General features: G+C 40.9%; 1 protein-coding gene across 4 annotated transcripts in view; it reads left to right on the forward strand.

Annotated features, from left to right (window-relative positions):
- Nucleotides 1–18,477, forward strand: part of CBX5 (chromobox 5) — a 42,128-nt gene that overhangs the window by 2,287 nt on the left and 21,364 nt on the right. The window contains exon 1 of one of the 4 annotated variants that reach the window (XM_032291910.1): nt 17,656–17,757. The exons of 2 other annotated variants lie outside the window; for them this stretch is intronic. The gene's annotated coding sequence lies outside the window, so the exon portion shown is untranslated. Of the gene's footprint in view, nt 1–17,655; nt 17,758–17,789; nt 17,997–18,477 lie in introns of those variants that run through there. One more of the 4 variants, XM_032291919.1, reaches the window with a different exon arrangement.

The following is an 18,477-nucleotide window of genomic DNA, read 5'->3' on the forward strand; positions in this document are numbered from 1 at the left end:
GCCCTATTGCTAAAACATAAAAATAAAATGTTAGAGTTTATTATCTTTTCAAAATCCATTATTTTAGCAATTGAAAAGTAGGTAGAGGTGGGAGAAGATGGTTGAAGTGTTTTTTTTTTGTTTTTTTTTTTTTTTTTAAGACCAAGATTTGCTTTTGTTGCCCAGGCTGCAGTGCAATGTCATGAACTTGGCTCACTGCAACCTCCACCTCACAGGTTCAAGTGATTCTCCTGCCTCAGCCTCCCAAGTAGAGTAGCTGGGATTACAGGCATGCACTACCACGCCTGGCTAATTTTGTATTTTAGTAGAGATGGGGTTTCTCCATGTTGGTCAGGCTGGTTTCGAACACCTCAGGTGGTCCCCCCACCTCAGCCTCCCAAAGTTCTGGGATTATAGACGTGAACCACCACACCCTGTGGATGGTTGAAGTGTTTAGGGAGTGGCTTTTGGTAAATGGATGACTAAATCCTGATGTTTTATCTCCTTAAGACATAGAATCGATCATTGTTCCATTTGATAAAAGGAAAATTTCTTTAAAATTTTTACCACTTCTTGGCCTGGCTCCAGTGGCTCACGTCTCTAATCCTGCCACTTTGGGAGGCTGAGGTGGGTGGATCATTTGAGGCCAGGAGTTTGAGACCAGCCTGGACAACATGGTGAAACCTATCTCTGTTAAAAATATACAAATTAGGCTTGGTGGTAAGTGCCTGTGATCCCAGCTACTCAGGAGGCTGAGACAGAAGAATGGCTTCAACCTGGGAGGCAGAGGTTGCAGTGAGCCGAGATGGTGCCACTGCATTCCAGCCTGGGTGACAGTGAGACCTTGTCTCAAAAAAAATAAATGAAAGTTTTTACCACTTCTTGCAATTTAAACATACGATTGATTGTATCTTGTGCTTCTTTGGCTTCCTAAAATAATGGCAAATATGTTTTTGAAGAAGGTAGACTTTGCCTCATATGCTTCTTTTTCACTTGATTCTAGCCTCTTTCCTGGTATTCTCTTGGAACCATGTCTCAAGACTTTTTGAGCTCAGTAAGAAATATATTTTACACTAACCCTGTATACATATTGAAACAGATTTCACTAAAAAAACAAATGTGCAGAGTACTCTGATATTTTCTTGTCTGCAGTGTACTCTTTCATTGTCTCAAGAAAGCAGATCAATTTCCACTGAACTGATTTCACAGCTGTTAATAGACCTAAAGTTTTAGGGGGATAAAAAGACTTCTGATCTGAACAATAGGTCACCAAATCATGCCACCTTTGATTACTCTCTGAGTCAGTTCCATCTCAAGCACCAGCCTCTTGTAGATAGCCTTTGACTTGTGATATTTCAACTTAAGATTGTTCACCTTTACAATGATGTAGAAAGCAATTTGCATTCAGTAGAAACCATACTTCAAGTATCCACATCACTATTCTGTTTTTCACTTTTGGTACAGTAATAAACTAATTACATGAGATATTCAACACTTTATTATAAAATAGGCTTTGTGTTAGGTGATTTTATTCAACTGTAGGCTAATGTAAGTGTTCTGAACACATTTAAGGTAGGCTAGGCTAAACTATGATGTTTAGTAGATTAGGTGTAGGAAATGGATTTTCAGTTTTTAATATTTTCAGCCTACGATGGGTTTGAACATAACCCCATCATAAGTCAAGGAATATCTATGTAAACAGATTAAGCAGTAACCATTTATTTGGTGTTTTTACTCCTGTGTTTTACTTTGAAAGATTATAGGAGCTAAACTGAGACTTTCTAGTTTACTGTGGTATGCAAGTAAAAATTGCTTGTTTTATTGTGAAGCCTCTCAATGCTTAAAGAGGGAAAACAATAAAAATATTGTGAAGAAGTCCCTTCCAACGTGATAGTGTTTTTTTTTTTTGTTTGTTTTGTTTTGTTTTTTGAGATGGAGTTTCGCTCTTGTTGCCCAGTCTGGAGTGCAATGGTATGCATGATTTCAGCTCACCGCAACCTCCGCTTCCTGAGTTCAAGCAATTCTCCTGCCTCAGTCTACCGAATAGCTGGGATTACAGGCATGCACCACCACGCCTGGCTAATTTTGTATTTTTAGTAGTGATGGGGTTTCCCCACGCTGGTAAGGCTGGTCTCAAACTCCTGACCTCAGGTGATCCGCCTGCCTCGGCCTCCTAAAGTGCTGCTGGGCGTGAGCCACTGCGCCCAGCCTCCAATCTGATAGTTAATAGATATGATGGACTTTCTCTCTGGTGGGGAAATTTTAGTGCGTAATTTTTCGTTGAAATTCTAGGACTATCACATTGGAAATCCTAACTTCCAGTGTGATACATGTTGGGCCTTCAATTATAAAGGTTATAGCACTTGTGCTCAGAACTTAGAGACATGCATATTATTGTAACCAAATCTAAAAGGGGTGTTTACTAAAGGGGAAAATATATGTTCACTGGTCTGTCTGAAAACTAAGTGGAAAGCTTCTATTTGGGTAGTAGCTAAGGAGGATGATAGTTGGGGACAGAAAGAGTGAAAGAGCAAGCATACATTTGAAGCAGATGGATTTGTATATGGCTAAGGAAATTCTGGAGACTGTCGGAGACCTTAACTATAGTCTGGAAAAGAGAAAGGTTTGGTATCAGGGTACAACGATTTTTGAGGAAGACCAAGTCTTTTTTTGCTTCTATTGAGGTCTTTTATGTAACCACATAGCATGATTTCTCTTATTGGTATAGCCCATTTAATTAATAACTCTCCTGGTTAAGCCTTTCTAGCCTTTATTTTGTCCTTTTACTTAGATTATTTTTATTTCCATTCACATTACATGACACTGGGCCTAAAGCTGTGTTATGGATATTGATTGTAAAAGTAATAAATTACAACGCGAGATACCACTTGACTTAGTATGGCTGTTTACATATCTATTGTTTGTGAACTTGGACTCTGGGCAATCATCTTTTTCTCCTGACGTAAACTTTTATTTCTCTTCCTTGCTTATAGAGAATGATTTTAACTGATCATTGTACTAATAGGAAGGAGTCCAGGTCATCCCGAGAAGAATTCGCTTGTCCAGAGTCCAAGATGCAGATTTGTTGGATTTCTGTAAGCCACTTGAAGCCACATATTCATTTCTGATGACAGCTTTACACTTGTGCTGGAAGAACACCCACAGTGACAACTGCTGCCTATGTTTAGTCTGTCCAGGAGCTCTACCAACTAGCATGTTTGCAAAAAAACCTACACTGTTCTTGTTAGCAGCTATGTAAATATTAGATCTTTCTGAGTTTGTCTTCTCAGATCTGCCAGTTTCTTTTGGGCAAATTGTATCCTGCAGTTGCCTCAATTTACCCTTTGAAATGAGGGATTAAAGGTTTTAGACATTCTTTGGGTTACTTGAAGCAAAATTCTTTTTGGGTCAGTACTGTTTATATATGTCCACTTTATGATTTTTAAACTTTTATTTCCCCTGTGTATTAGTTTCCTGTGGCTGCTATAACAAATTACCACAGACTTGGTGGTTTAAAACAAGAGGAATTTATTCTTCTCACAATTCTGGAGCCCGGAAGTCTGCAATCAAGATATTGAGCCCCCTCTGGGGGCTCTAGGAGAGAGAGAGACCGTTCTTTACCTCTTCTAGCTTCCGATGGTGGTCAGCAGTCCTTGGCATATCTCTCTGCTCTGTTTTCACATTGTCTTCTCTTTTGAGTATTTGTCTCAGAACTCTCCCTCTGCCTCTGTATTATAAGGATACATATGATTGCAATTAAGATCCACTTGGATGAACCAGGATACATTTGTCTCATATCTTTTAATTCAACCTGACAGCAGATTTAAAATATATTCCTAAAGTGGCAGGACCCTGAAAAAAATAAGTAGATTCATCTCCCTTTTTTTTGGGTGGAGGGGCAGAATCTTACTTTCTTGCCCAGGCTGGAGTGCATTGGTGAGGTCTTGGCTCACTGCAACCTCTGCCTCTTAGGTTCAAGCTGTTCTCCTGCCTCAGCCTCCTGAGTAGCTGGGATTACAGGCGCTCGCCACCATGCCCAGCTAAGTTTTATATTTTTAGGAGAGATGGAATTTCACCATTTTGGCCAGGCTGGTCTCGAACTCCTGACCTCAGATGATCCACCCGCCTCAGCCTCCCAAAACCCTGGGATTGTAGGCATGAGTCACTGTGCCAGGCCAGATTCATCTTTTTTTTTTTTTTTTTTTTTTTTTTTTTGAGACAGAGTCCCTTCTGTTGCCAGGCACCAGGCTGGAGTGCAGTGGCGCAATCTCGGCTCACTGCAGTCTCCACCTCCTGGATTCAAGCAGTTCTCCTGCCTCAGCCTCCCGAGTAGCTGGGACTACAGGCACGTGCCACCATGCTCAGCTAATTTTTGTGTTTTTTAGTAGAGACAGGGTTTCACCATGTTGGCCAGGATGGTCTCGAGCTCTCGACCTCATGATCTGCCCACTTTGGCCTCCCAAAGTGCTGGGATTACAGGCGTGAGCCACCACACCTGGCCCAGATTCATCTTTTAATCACATCTTTTGTTATATAAGGTAACATTTACAGGTTCAGGGGATTAAGATGTGAATCTCTTTGGGGGAAGGCCACCATTCAGACCATTACACATTGGTTTCCTAACCTCTACCCAAATAGATATGACCTAATTCAGAAAAGAAAAGGTTATTTTTAAAGAAAGAGAGGCAAGTGAAAAATAAAAGGCTCAGAAACCTGGGTTCTTGTCCTGCGTCTGCCCTTATCTAGTGGTGTAGCCATGGGTGAACCATTTGCCCTTAGTGTCTTCATCTTATAGGGATGGAGTTGGATAAGTCATAGTTAACAAGCCTAGACGTAAGACTTTATGAACTGACTCTGAAGTCATCTTGGAGTTTGTTTTTTAAGTCAGTAATTTTAAATGTGAATCAAACATTACAAATTCTAACATTGAGTGTAGTCCCGTTCTTGCCCAGGACTTGAAGGATGGAAGACTGAGCTTTTGGCTGTCAACTCCTTGAGGTATTAACACAGGATAACTGACCTGCATTTGTTAGCTGTGTGCTTAAACCTTTTTGAAGGAAAGATTTTCTTTTTTCTTTTTTTTCACTAGCTACAGAACCTTGATTTAGTCCAAGAAGAAAATATTTTCTACAAGGGATGTAATAGACTAGCTGGGACATTTTCACTGTATTTCTAATGAGGCTATAAACTGTGTAGCCTGGATTTTCTTTCCAGTAGTAGTAGTTCATCAAAATTAAACACTGACAGATTTTTTTCTACCTGAAACTAGGTCATGGACAGAATGAAAATTTTCGTATGCAGCCTTATTCTTCAGACCACTGAATGCCTATTCTAGCCTGCTTCGTTGCTAGGAGGGACACTAGATAAAGCCATGAGCTTAAGATGGTGTACTTAAAAGGACTGTTTCAAGATCAAGTTTTATAACACGCTCATTATTTATTTCTTCTGTGGAGAGGACGAACCAAATTGAATTCAAGTATTTTTCTGATTGTAATCTATGTTTCTTAGAATAAAGCAAGTTCATATCTGAGCCAGAGGGCATAATTATGTCAGAATAAAATATAATTATGTCGGAATAAAACGCCCTGTACTCAAGAGGTCAACTAACAGGCTGGGAAATCTTAAGTTTTGTTTCTAAGGCAAATCCTTGAACTCTGTGTGCCTTGTTTCTCATCCCTAAATCTGTACAACTCACTTACCTCACAGGGAGTTGTGGAGGGTAATATACTGCTAATTTGTTCAGTATTTCACAACAATAAATTATGCTTAAGATCTGATAAAAACATAGCAAACCTAATTTATATAAGTAGTTAGAGACAAGCATAGATGAGACTTACAGATAATATAATTCATTAAAGTTTTTTTTTACTTCCTTAATTATCATTTTACCTTCTGTTTCCTATATATTTTTCAAAGTATTTTGCTGTTATTTTTCCATAATAGACTTATGAGATAGGTAGGGCAAATAACACCAGGTTATGTAATGAATAAATCCGTGAAATGGATATAACAATCCTAAATGTCCTAAAAGCTAATAAAGCTTCAATATATACAAAGGAAAACAAATTAAATACCAGGCCAGGTGCGGTGGCTCACGCCTGTAATCCCAGCACTTTGGGAAGCTGAGGTGGGTAGATCACCTGAGGTCAGGAGTTCGAGACCAGCCTGGTCAACATGGCAAAACCCTGTCTCTACTGAAAATACAAAAGTTAGCTGGGCGTTGTGGCCTGCACCTGTAATCCCAGCTACTTGGGAGACTGAGGCAGAAGAATCACTTTGAACCCAGGAGGCGGAGGTTGTAGTGAGCCGAGATCACTCCACTGCACTCCAGCCTGGGTGACAGAGCAAGACTGTCTCCAAAAAAAAGAAAAGAGAAATGAAATAACAGACATCAGCAATTATATTTGTATTACATTTAAATATGTAAATCTGCAATTATATTTAAATTTCAGTGCCCCTCAGTAATTGATAAAACAGGTAGATGAAATCTGTAAGGAAACAGAAGACTTGAACAACACTACCAAATATGATTGACATTTATAGAATAGTACAGGCAACAACAGAATACACATGCTTTTCAAGTGCATATGGAACATTTGTACAGACAGTTTATCTTCGGGGTCAATAAGTCTCCAAAAGGATTCAATCATAAAAGTTTTTTTTTTTTTTTTTTTTTTAATTTAAACAGGGTCTTGCTCTGTCATCTAAGCCAGAGAACAGTAGCACAATCATAACTCAATGCAGCCTCCAACTCCTAGGCTCAAGTGATCCTCCTGCCTCAGCCTTTTGAAAAACAGGGACTACTGGCATGTGCCACCATGCTCAGACCCCCTTCCTTTTTTTTTTTTTTTTTTTTTTTGTAGGGACGGGGTCTCATTATGTTGCCCAGGTTGGTCTCAAACTCCTGGGCTCAAGTGATCCTCTCATCTCAGCTTCCCAAAGTACTGGGATTACAGACATGAGACACTGTGCTTGGCCACGGTATGTTTCTTTCCTGTCCATAGTGCAGTTAAAAAATCAGTAACAGACATCAAGAAAAATCCCTAAATATTTTTTTTTTTTTTTTTTTTTTTTTGAGAGGGAGTTTCACTCATGTTACCCAGGCTGGAGTGCAATGGCGCGATCTCGGCTCACCGCAACCTCCGCCTCCTGGGTTCAGGCAATTCTCCTGCCTCAGCGTCCTGAGTAGCTGGGATTACAGGCACGCACCACCATGCCCAGCTAATTTTTTGTATTTTCAGTAGAGATGGGGTTTCACCATGTTGACCAGGATGGTCTCGATCTCTTGACCTCATGATCCACCTGCGTCGGCCTCCCGAAGTGCTGGGATTACAGGCTTGAGCCACCGCGCCCGGCCCCTAAATATTTTTAAACTACACACTTCAAAGTAAGCCACCTACAAAGAGGAAATTGCAAAGAAAATGAAAAAATACTTGGAACTGAATGAAAGTGAAAAGATGATATATCAAAACTTCTAAGATGAGGCTGGGTGCTGTGACTGATTCCTGTAAACCCAACACTTTGGGAAACTGAGGTGAAAGGATCACTTGAGCCCAGGAATTCAAGACCAGCCTGGGCAACATAGTGAGACCTAGTATCTAGAAAAAAAAAAAAGTATACAGGAGTGGTGGCTCGCCAGAGTAGTCGCAGCTACTTGGGAGGCTGAGGTGGGAAGCTCACTGGAGCCTGGGAGATCAAGGCTGCAGTGCGCTGTGATCCTGCCATTGCACTTGAGCCTGAGTGACAGACAACAAAACAAAACAAAAAAAAACTTGTGGGATGCAGTTAAGACAATGCTTAAAGGGCAATTTATAGCAGTAAATCCTTAAAAGCAGGTCAGTGACAGGTTTGCCCCTGTGAACCTAGAGAAAGAACAAATTAAATCCAAAATAAACAGAAGAAAATAGTAATTATAAGAGCAGCAATTAATGGGATATAGAACAATAGAGAAAAATCAATAACATTGATAAAACAGGAAACAATACACCAATTACCCGTATTAGGAAATAAGGGATATCACTACTGATCCTACATATACAAGAAAAGTAGTAAGAGGATATTACAGAAAACATGAATACATTCCATGTCTTAGTTGAAGTTAGTAACTTCTTTGAAAGAGACTACCTCTGAAATCTAGGTGGGAAAAAAAAAAGACTACCAAAACTTGCTTAAATACAGAACCTTGGGTGGGCATGGAGGCTTACACCTGTAATGTCAACATTTTGGGAGGCCACAAGTTCCAGATTAGCCTAGGAAACATGAGACTTCTCTACAGACAAAAACAAGATCAAAACTTCAGAACCTTACTTGCGCTATCTCTATTAAGGCAAAAGAATTTGTAGTTAGAAATCATCCCACAAAGAAAACTCCAGGCCTAGGCATGGCGCAGTGGCTCATGCCTGTAATCTCAGCACTTTGGGAGGCTGAGGCGGGCAGATCACGAGGTCAGTAGTTTGAGACCAGCCTGGCCCTCGTGGTGGCGGGCTTCTGTACTCCTAGCTACTCAGGAGGCTGAGGCAGGACAAGCGCTTGAACTGGGAGGCAGAGGGTGCAGTTAGCTGAGATTGCGCCACTGCACTCCAGCCTGGGCAACAGAGACTGTCTCAAAAGAAAAACTCCAAGCCCAGATGGCTTCACTCAAGAATTTTACCAAACCTTTTAGGAAGAGATACCAATTTTATACAGACTTCCAGAAAACAAGCAGGAATACTTACCAAAACACTTATTTTAACTTCGTCTACTGTCACATTTAACTTCCGTTTGCTTTATATTTTTCAGAGTATTTTCTTGTTTTTCCCACAGGAGATGTTTAAGTAGGGCTAATAACTAACACCCATGAGAGTCAATGAACTTTTCCAATTTGACCTTTTAATGATCTAGTTGGGTTAAGACCCACATGTACTTATTTCTGTCCTGATCTTTCCACTATTGACAAATTTTAGCTTTTTTATAACAACCTTTGGAGAAGGTGCTAACTTGACCGAGGAGAAGCTTCAAAAATCCTCAGCCTTAAAATTGAAAACTGGAATAGACTCTGTGCCCAAGTAATGCTTGACACTTTTTAGGCCCTCAATAAATATCCCATAATCAACCAATTTTAGAATAAGGATCAGAATTACTATTATTAATCATGTATTTGGCATAGGATTTGAAATGGGAATGTACAAAACTGGAAAAGTCAGAAAAATTGTACGTAACACATCAAAACACTCACTTGAAGAGCTGGGTGGTCTGAGATTGCTCATCCCTTTAGCCATTTATCTGATGCCTTTCTTTGCATTTAACTATCAATATAGCTGAAGCGTAGAGCACACTTTTATGATACTGTGCCATAGTAACTCAACTTAAATGTCAATAGAGACTTGAAAAGACTTGCAAGGTTCAATAACTTATGGTGTGGGTTTGTTTCTCCTGTCATCACCTATTACGTATTTTTTTTTTTTTTTTACAGCTTTTAAATTGCCGCAGAGAGAAATTGGTCAAGATCATAATACGTGGCCCAGGAGCTGCCAAGGATACCCTTGTATTTTTATTTATTTATTTATTGTTTTTTTGAGACAAAGTCTCACTCTGTTGCCCAGGCTGGAGTGCAATAGCACCATCTTGGCTCTCTGCAACCTCTGCCTCCCTGGTTCAAGCCATTCTCCTGCCTCAGCCTGCTGAATAGCCGGAATTATAAGCTCCCACCACCATGACTGGCTAATTTTTGTATTTTTAGTAGAGACAGAGTTTTGCCATGTTGGCCAGGCTGGTCCGAAACTCCTGGCCTTAAGCCATCTGCCCACCTTGCCCTCCCAAAGTGTTGGGATTACAGGTGTGAGCCACTGCACCCAGCAGTACCCTTGTATGGGATGGAAAAAATTCAATACTGACTTGATTTTATTTATCTAAATTATAGACTGTGACTTACATATAATTCATGTTGCATATATATCAGGCAGAGTCAGAGCACAAAATTATACCATATGTTGAAGGAATTTCTTCTTTTGCTCCATGAAGTTTTCAGTCTAAGATATTTCTTATTACAATTATATAAAAGTTTATTTTTTAAAAATTCTATAGATTATGATTTCCATATAATTCATGTTGTGTATGTATCAGGCACAAGTAGAGCACAAAATTATACCGTATGTTGAAGGAATTTCTTTTGCTCCATGAAGTTTTCAGTCAAAGGTATTTCTTATTACAATTATATAAAAATTTCTTTTTTGTCAGCATGTATTAATCAGATTTTAGTATACTGATTTGTATTTTTGGCTGAGGGCGATGGCTCACGAGTGTGATCCCAGTACTTTGGGAGGCTGAGGCAGGCGGATCGCTTGAAGTCAGGAGTTTGAAATCAACCTGCCAACATGGTGAAACCCCATCTCTACTAAAAATGCAAAAATTACTAAGCGTGGTGGCACATGCGTGTGATCCCAGCTACTGGCGAGGCTGAGGCAGGAGAATTGCTTGAACCTGGGAGGCAGAAGTTGCAGTGGACCCAGATCACACTACTGTACTCCGAAGTCCTGACACCTCAGGTGATCTGCCCACTTTGGCCTCCCGAAGTGCTGGGATTACAGACGTGAGCCATCATGCCCGGCCAAATTAGCACAGGATCTTTGTTAAAATAGATGATTTGTTGAAATGACCTGAAGGAGCCTTTGTAACCCTTAAGCTACTGGTGTCTAAAACCTGTAAGCTAGATGATGCCATGATAAGGACTGAATCTTAATTCTATGTCTGATGTTTGGAAAATGCTTTATGACCATAATTTTATTTAGGAGGGGGGAATGAGCATTTTCAGTTCTCTTTTAATCCATCCATATTTTGTGAACATGATCTGCCAAAGGGATATGTATAAATCAGAGATTCATGGTAATCTACTCAAATGTTGCTGTTATCCATATTTCTTAAGATTAATTCATGATGGAATTTCCAGGTTCTTTGTGAAAGGTGACAAGGTCTACAAATTCATGTTTCATTACACTCGAGAGGAGTGGATGTGAGATTAACACCCACCTGAGAGTGTAGTGCCTTGAGATGAGTTCAGTACATTTCCAAGGATAGAGTTGTTGGAAAACACCATCTGGAAGGCATTTTCCCATGGTGGTGCCAAGTTCTGCTTTCTCATAAATCTTGAAACGATCGGATATTTAACCTCTTACCCAGTGGTGGGTTTAGGTGTACGCTGAGTAAATTTAAAGAAAACACACTTTTTTTTTTTTTAATTGGGCAACATAAAATGAGTGTTTCCGAAAACTGATAGTTGAGAGAAGAAATTCAGTAGATTTTAATGAGGGTGAAAAAAAAGAAAATTCAATATAAAACAATGAGATATAAAGCAAGAATTTTTGTGTTACTGCTAAATACACCAGTTTACCCGTCTGATACCTTCAAGAAAATTGAGTCTGGTAGCCCACATTCATTTATAATATAATGGTAGTCAGAGCTTGGGGGACATATACCAAATGGAATGTAATTATTATTTTAAATATAGATGAGGTCTCACTATGTTTGTTCGTGCTGGTCTCGAACTGTGGGCTTTAGCCATATTCCTGCCCAAATTGTTGGGAGTATAGGCATGAGCCATAGCACCCAGCCAAGTATGTTTTTATCTTTTTTTATTTTTGAAATGGAGTCTCGCTCTGTTGCCCAGGCTGGTGTGCAGTGGTGTGATAGTGGCTCACTGCAACCTCTGCCTCCCAGGTCGAAGTCATTCTCTTGCCTCAGCTTCCTGAGAAGCTGGGATTACAGGTGCCCGCTACCATGCCTGGCTAATTTTTGTATTTTTAGTAGAGACGTGGTTTTGCCATGTTGGCCAGGCTGGTCTTGAACTCCTGACCTCAGGTGATCCACCTGCCTCTGCCTCCCCAAAGTGTTGGGATTACAGGTGTGAGCCACTGGGCCGGCCGTGTTTATCTGAAAGAACAAAAGGCCATTTACTCCCATGCTCACTGTAGCAGGAGGCTTGACCTGATTGTGTGTGTGTGTGTGTGTGTCTGTGTGTGTGTGTGTGTGTGTCTGTGTGTGTCTGTGTGTGTCTGTGTGTGTGTTTCAAGACAGAGTCTGTCTGTTGCCCAGGCTGGAATGCAGTGGCATCATCTTGGCTCACTGCAACCTCCACCTCCTAGGCTCAAGCGATTCTCCTGCCTAAGCCTCCCTAGTAGCTGGGATTACTAGTTTGCATCGTCATATCTGGGGAATTTTTGTATTTTTAGTAGAGATGGGGTTTCACAATGTTGGCCACGTTGGTCTCGAACTCCTGGCCTCATGTGATCTGCCTGCCTCAGCCTCCCAAAGTGCTGGGATTACAGCTGTGAGCTGTCATGCCCAGCCTCTTGGCCTGATTTTTAAAGGATCGTGAAGTAGAGCTGTGCTAGCCAATGGGAGAACATTTCTTTCTTCCACACTCTCTTCTATTAATAAAGTTTGTGTTGTCTATATGTGGCTTGTTAATGATAGGGGTGTTAACGACCACAGTTAATCTTCCTCTTCAACTCTTTCCTAATCTAGTCTCTTAAACAGACATTTAAAAACCTTTTAACTCCTCTTGAATTCCCTGCTCATGGGCTTTTGGTGGAGGTGGAGTGATAGCTATCAGCCCATTAAACAAAACCTGAGACAGCCAGGACAGCTGTAATGTGCATCTCTATGCTGTGTTTTTGTTAAAATGCCACATGGCTAATCCTTTAGAAATCATAAATCCACTGCAAGAAAACATCTTTATAGAGGATATTTTAGTTTTATGCTGTTTGTGTTACATATCTAAGACCATCAGTACTTCGAACTCCATAAAGAGCAAGGAACATAGAACAGATTAAAATGTTTCTGTAAGTTCAGTTTGTTTTCCTCTGTTTTATTTGCTGCCATAAGGCTATATAGAGGATGCCTTGAAGACAGTGCTGTAGCTGACAATTTAATCTTCATGTAAGCCACTATCTCTCCCTAAGGGCCTAAAGGAAAAATGGGAATTTTGCAAGTCTGGGCCAACTGCAACCACTCATCAATGGCATATTTAATTAATCCATGTGATAGGGAGCTTTGCATATGCAGTCTCCTCTGCTCCTTAACCCTGGCTTACTTCCTAAAGGATTTTGCCTAGTTAGGGGGCTTATAGAGTTTATTCTGAAACTCTAAAATAAGAGAGCTTATTGATTATGCATCTTGACATTTCGTCTGATTACCACCTTTAAATAATTCAGTAGGTAGTTCAGTGAGGCAGCTTACCAGTTGGCTTTCATTCTTAGTAGTAAGAAAGCTTAGACAAAGATCTAGAATTATGTGTACTTTTGCTCATAAGTGGTGATGAAAATAAAATGGCTATACCAAGATCTAAGAAAAGCCACCAGAATGGTTGGCATTGAGAAGTAGTGACTGCTTTGTGGGGTTGAGGCAGGAGGATTCTTTCAGGCCAGGAGGTTGAGACCAGCTTGGCAACACAGTGAGACTGCATCTCACCAAAAAATAAAAAAAATGTAGCTAGGCATGGTGTCGTGCCCCTGTGGTCCCAGCTACTCAGGAAGCTGAGGTGGGAGGATTGCTTGAGCCAAGGAGTTTGAGGCTGCAGTGAACTGTCATTGAGCCACTGCACCACAGCCTGAGCAAGAGAACAAGACTCTGTCTCAAAAGAAAAGTAATGACTGGAGGGACGAGAGTAGAGCTTGAACTGGACAAAGCAGACAGATAACAGGGTCCCTATGTGGGTTGTTCCAGGATTAAATGGTCAATTCCAAGGGCTAACCATTACCTCTTATTTTGTTTTTGTTTTTGAGATGGAGTCTCGCCCTGTCACCCAGACTGGACTGCAATGGTGCCATCTGGGCTGACTGAAGTCTCTGCCTCCCGGATTCAAGTGATTCTTCTGCCTCAGTTTCCTGTGTAGCTGGGATTATAGGCGTGTGTCACCACACCAGACTATTTTTTTTTTTTTTTGTATTTTTAGTAGAGATGGGGTTTCACTATGTTGGCCAGGCTGATCTCAAACTCCTGACTTCATGATCTGCCTGCCTCAGCCTCCCAAGTGCTGGAATTACAGGCGTGAGCCACCAGGCCTGGCCTACCCCTTGTTTTTCTGGGCAGCCCTAGCTTGCTTGTGATGGTCTCTCTGTAATTGCAAGGGACTGATACTTTAACTTTTAATGTAAGGATTTTTTTCTTCTCTTTCTATTTTTTTTTAATCCCATCCCCTTCTTTCTGCTTTACCTCCTCATCTCTTCCCCTGTATGCACTTTTTGGAAGATATGGATCTTCCAAAAAAGAAGAGTCTCCTGGCTAGGCACAGTGGCTAAAATACAAAATTAGCTGGGCGTGGTGGTGCATTCTTATAATCCCAGCTACTCAGGAGGCTGAGGCAGTAGAATCATTTGAACCTAGAAGGTGGAGGTTGCGTTGAGCCGAGATTGTACCATCATTGCACTCTAGCCTGGGCAACAAGAGCGACTATAAAGTTCTTTGATGGTTTTCCAAGGGTGACTTCTCACCAGATCCCTGGTTTGGGTGCCTTCCCCCAGCAACCAGAGGCCTATATGATAAATTTGCCTTGTGTTGTTGATATGGAGGGTTGTTAGAATCTGCTCTTTTCTCATCTCTTTGTGCACCTTAGTTACTTTAATCTATCTATAGTTATTGGTAGCTTTACCAGAGAGTTCCTCTAAATTTAAGAGAGAGTGCTGAGAGCTTTTATGCCTGAAAGACTCTGGAAATTTGAGAAGCTGCTCACCCTTTCCCTTGGAGATTTTCACAAGGATAAGGTTGTGTTCAGAGGCTCATCCTCTTTTCCTCTGTCATGGTATTGGGATTCTGCCTTAATCACTCCATCAACCTGCCTGCCATGTCTCATTTCTCATGCTGGAAGGCGCTCCCTCTTCCTAATCTCACCGTGAACCACCAGTCTTGATGCTTTATCTGGTCCAGGCTCTAGCTCTTAAATTGTTCAAGTGGCTTTGTGTTTCATTTGACCCTAATACTCTGGGTCGCACTGTCTAAAAGAGAATTATGTCCCCTCCGATGTCTGAGTGCATTTCTCATTTCTTACTGCTGCTCCTGAGCAGATCTGTAACTTCAAGGTTAAGATAAGACACATTCCATCAGAACTATGTCGTCATCCTTGCCAGCTTCTGATCTGTGACTGTCCAGGAGATTTACAAGACAATTGCATGCCATTCTTTAAAGAATATTATGGTTGGACTCTGACTCCTGGCATCAGGCCCAATTCGATTTGTCAGCGGTTAAAAAACCCATTTCCCTAAAAGAAAGGGACCTCAGCCCATGTGCCTTTTAAGTACTTCTTAAAGGTGGAAAGGAGGGAATTGATCTCAATCTTTATTTCCTGATGTTTTGTGGGGAGGGGTGGATACCAGAATATTTTTGTCTCTTTCTTCATTAAATTCACTTTTCTGTCTCTGAAAGGTTTCACCAAAATGTTAGTATTGCTGTCATTCTTTCCTGTTCCTTATTCCTTTACAGAGTTACTATTAGTCTTTTCATTCTGCCATTTTCAGAGTTTTGTTTTTTTTTTTTTTGAGACAGTCTCGCTGTCACCCAAGCTGCAGTACAGTGGCATAATCTTGGCTCACTGCAACCCCCGCCTCCCAGGTTCAAGCGATTCTCCTGCCTCAGCCTCCTGAGTAGCTGGGACTACAGGTATGGGCCACCACGTCCAGCTAATTATTGTATTTTTAGTAGAGACAGGGTTTCACCATGTTGGCCAAGATGGTCTGGATCTCTTGACCTCGTGATCTGCCTGCCTTGGCCTCCTAAAGTGCTGGATTACAGGCATGGGCCACCGCACCTGGCATTTTTCTGAGTTTTAAGGAGTAAGTATTTTACTCTTTGAGAGAGAACATACCTACCCTGTTCTCTGAAGGTTTATTAGTTGTCTAGTGCCTAGTTGACAAACACAGTATTCTCTTTTTCTTGCTATCTACTAACGTGTTGAGCTGCAGGAGTTACTACATGTGATAGGGTTTACTAGTTTAGGAATTTGGAAGGTCACATGTTTTCTTCTGCTGTTGTATTCGGCCCTGACATATTTTTACACAAGGTTCTCTTTGGGGGATTTAATAAATCTTTGGTTTCAACATAAACTCACTTTTTCCCTAGGAGGTGGGTAGTGGGGATTTATTTGACTCGTTTAAATGATGTTGGGGTTAGATGGGAAATTTATTTACTAAAGATCAATACATGGCAAGTTAATCAGAGTCAGAATCCTATTTAAATGTTTGGCATTGTTTTCATATCCCTTAATTATGAAATGCTTAAAAAAAAGGTAAGAAGAATTGAAAAACGCAGTTTTTAATTGGAGGTTTGCTGGTGAGCCTTTCAAATTTGAGAAAATCTTTTGTGATTAAAAATTTTCTACTTTGCTCTTACACCCTATGGTTTCTTTTGTTTGACAGCCAAAATAGTCACCATTCTCTGCTTCTTCTCAAGTGAGTTCTTTGCTTTTGACTGTCCCTTTTTCTTACTCTCCTATGGCAGCCACTTCCAACTTTGAAGCTCCCATATATATACAGCAGAGTATAGTTTGGAGCTCTCTAAAATGTTCTTTAGAGCCAGAAGAATGGAAAACTTACGGAATTTCAATTCTCTAAATATCTTTTTTATTTATCCCAGTACTCCTCAAGTATTGGGACATACTGGTACAGAGTTGTACATTAATAACGTATCAGGTGATGAATAGTTATAAACAAATCTGTTTCATAACATTATAGAACAACCTAGAAGTGGTTTTAACAACCATTAGGTTGGTAGAACTGCTCTCCTCTTTTTTTTTAACTTCTTAGGAATTTTTTTCTCACCTGTTATTTATTTTATTTTTTTGAGACAGTCTCATTCTGTCATCCAGGCTGGAGTGCAGTGGCACGACCTCGGCTCACTGCAACTTCTGCCTCCCAGTTTCAAACGATTCTCCCGCGTTTGCCTCCAGAGTAGGTGGGACTGTCTGCACCTGCCACCACACCTGGCTAATTTTTTTGTATTTTTAGTAGAGACAGGATTTCACCATATTTATCAGGCTGGTTTCGGACTCCTGGCCTCAAATGATCTGCCTGCCTCAGCCTCCCAAAGTTCTGGGATTTACAGGCAGGAGCCACTGTGCCCAGCCCTCCACCTGTAATTTTAATTAAAAGGGTTTATTTATTTATTTATTTTTAGTGTTTCAAGTCTTTGGATTGTGTCTCTAGTAATCCTCCCAAAGAAGGAAAGTTATTATAGTGTCTTTAAAATACTTCCCCTCCCCCGTTTCCTGTTATTTTTCCCCTCAAGCAATTTTAATTAACTGTTCAGTGACAGATGGTAAAATGGTATTGCCCGAAGTGCTTCTGGTGGGCTGGATTAGGGGATGGGTGGTTTGTACTGATCCTGTTGTAGAAGGATCCAGCCTTCTCCCTCCCCCTTTCAGTTGAGCTGTAATCTTGTTAGATGATTTTAAAATGCTATTGATTAATTTACAGCGCTCTTAGAGAAGTAAGCATAAAATCTGGGTTTAAAACCTAAGAAGTAATTCCCTAGAGTTCTGGATGCCTTAGCCTTGAGGCCAAGGGAGGTACCTTCCAACTTCTCCACCCAGTCTTCACTGAAAAGGAAAGTTAAGCCTTTTTAACTTTTCCATTTGCCTCTCCCCCTTAGTGTAGTACTGCTGCCAGTTGCTATGGCAACGGACTGGGACAGCTGCGCAGTGGCGCCCAGGCAGCTGGGTGGGGGCGGGGGAGCTGCCAGCCCGCCAAGACCCAGACCTGGGAGGGGAGGCCCCTCCTGTTAGCCCAGAGGGGAAGAAAGAACTGGGGCGATCCGGTAGGTAAAGGAGGGAACCCCCATTCATCTTCTACCTTTGGGGCTCCTCTTCTGCATGAAGGTATAAAGGGAGATTTTCCTTTTCTCTCCCTCAAAATGAAGAACACATGTAAATCCTTGTTTTTCCTGGTGAGGCAGGGGAGGCCATAGCCACAATGCTTAACTGCATGCATCTAACATGGGGCTGGTTTTAACCCCAGCGCTCTGACCTAAACTGCTCAGCTCCCGGAAATTCCAAGGTGAGTGGGGGTGGGGGTGGGGTACTCTCCCTGGAATATGACATTTCCTGTCTCTGGTGAGGTCGGAGGCTGTTTTATTTTAAATAAACCAAATCAGATATTTTCTTGAAGCTTAGGATTCTTCCAAATTCATGGAAAAATTATTTTACTCCCCCACCTACATTTTCTTACTACTTCCTCTTTCAAATAGAATATTTTAATAAAAACTTAGTTCAATGATAGGGCAGTAATGGGTATAGGCAGTTTTTAGATGGGCAGACCTATTGCTAATAAGTTCTGGAAATAGGGTTTCCAACTATGTATTCTTGTAAAATTTTTTAATAATTTGAAGTGAATTGATAATTGCCACTTTTTATGTGACTTGAACATAATTCTGAGATGAGTAGTGGGCCGTCTCTAGAAGTGGTTTTCTGGTCAGGGTGGAAATATTTAGAGGGTGCTGAAAAACATCTTTAAAGATTACAGCAAAATAATGGAGTTC

The sequence above is a fragment of the Sapajus apella genome, unplaced genomic scaffold (genome assembly GCF_009761245.1).
Source record: "Sapajus apella isolate SASKATOON/1434 unplaced genomic scaffold, GSC_monkey_1.0 scaffold2, whole genome shotgun sequence".
Taxonomy (NCBI): Eukaryota; Metazoa; Chordata; class Mammalia; order Primates; family Cebidae; genus Sapajus; species Sapajus apella.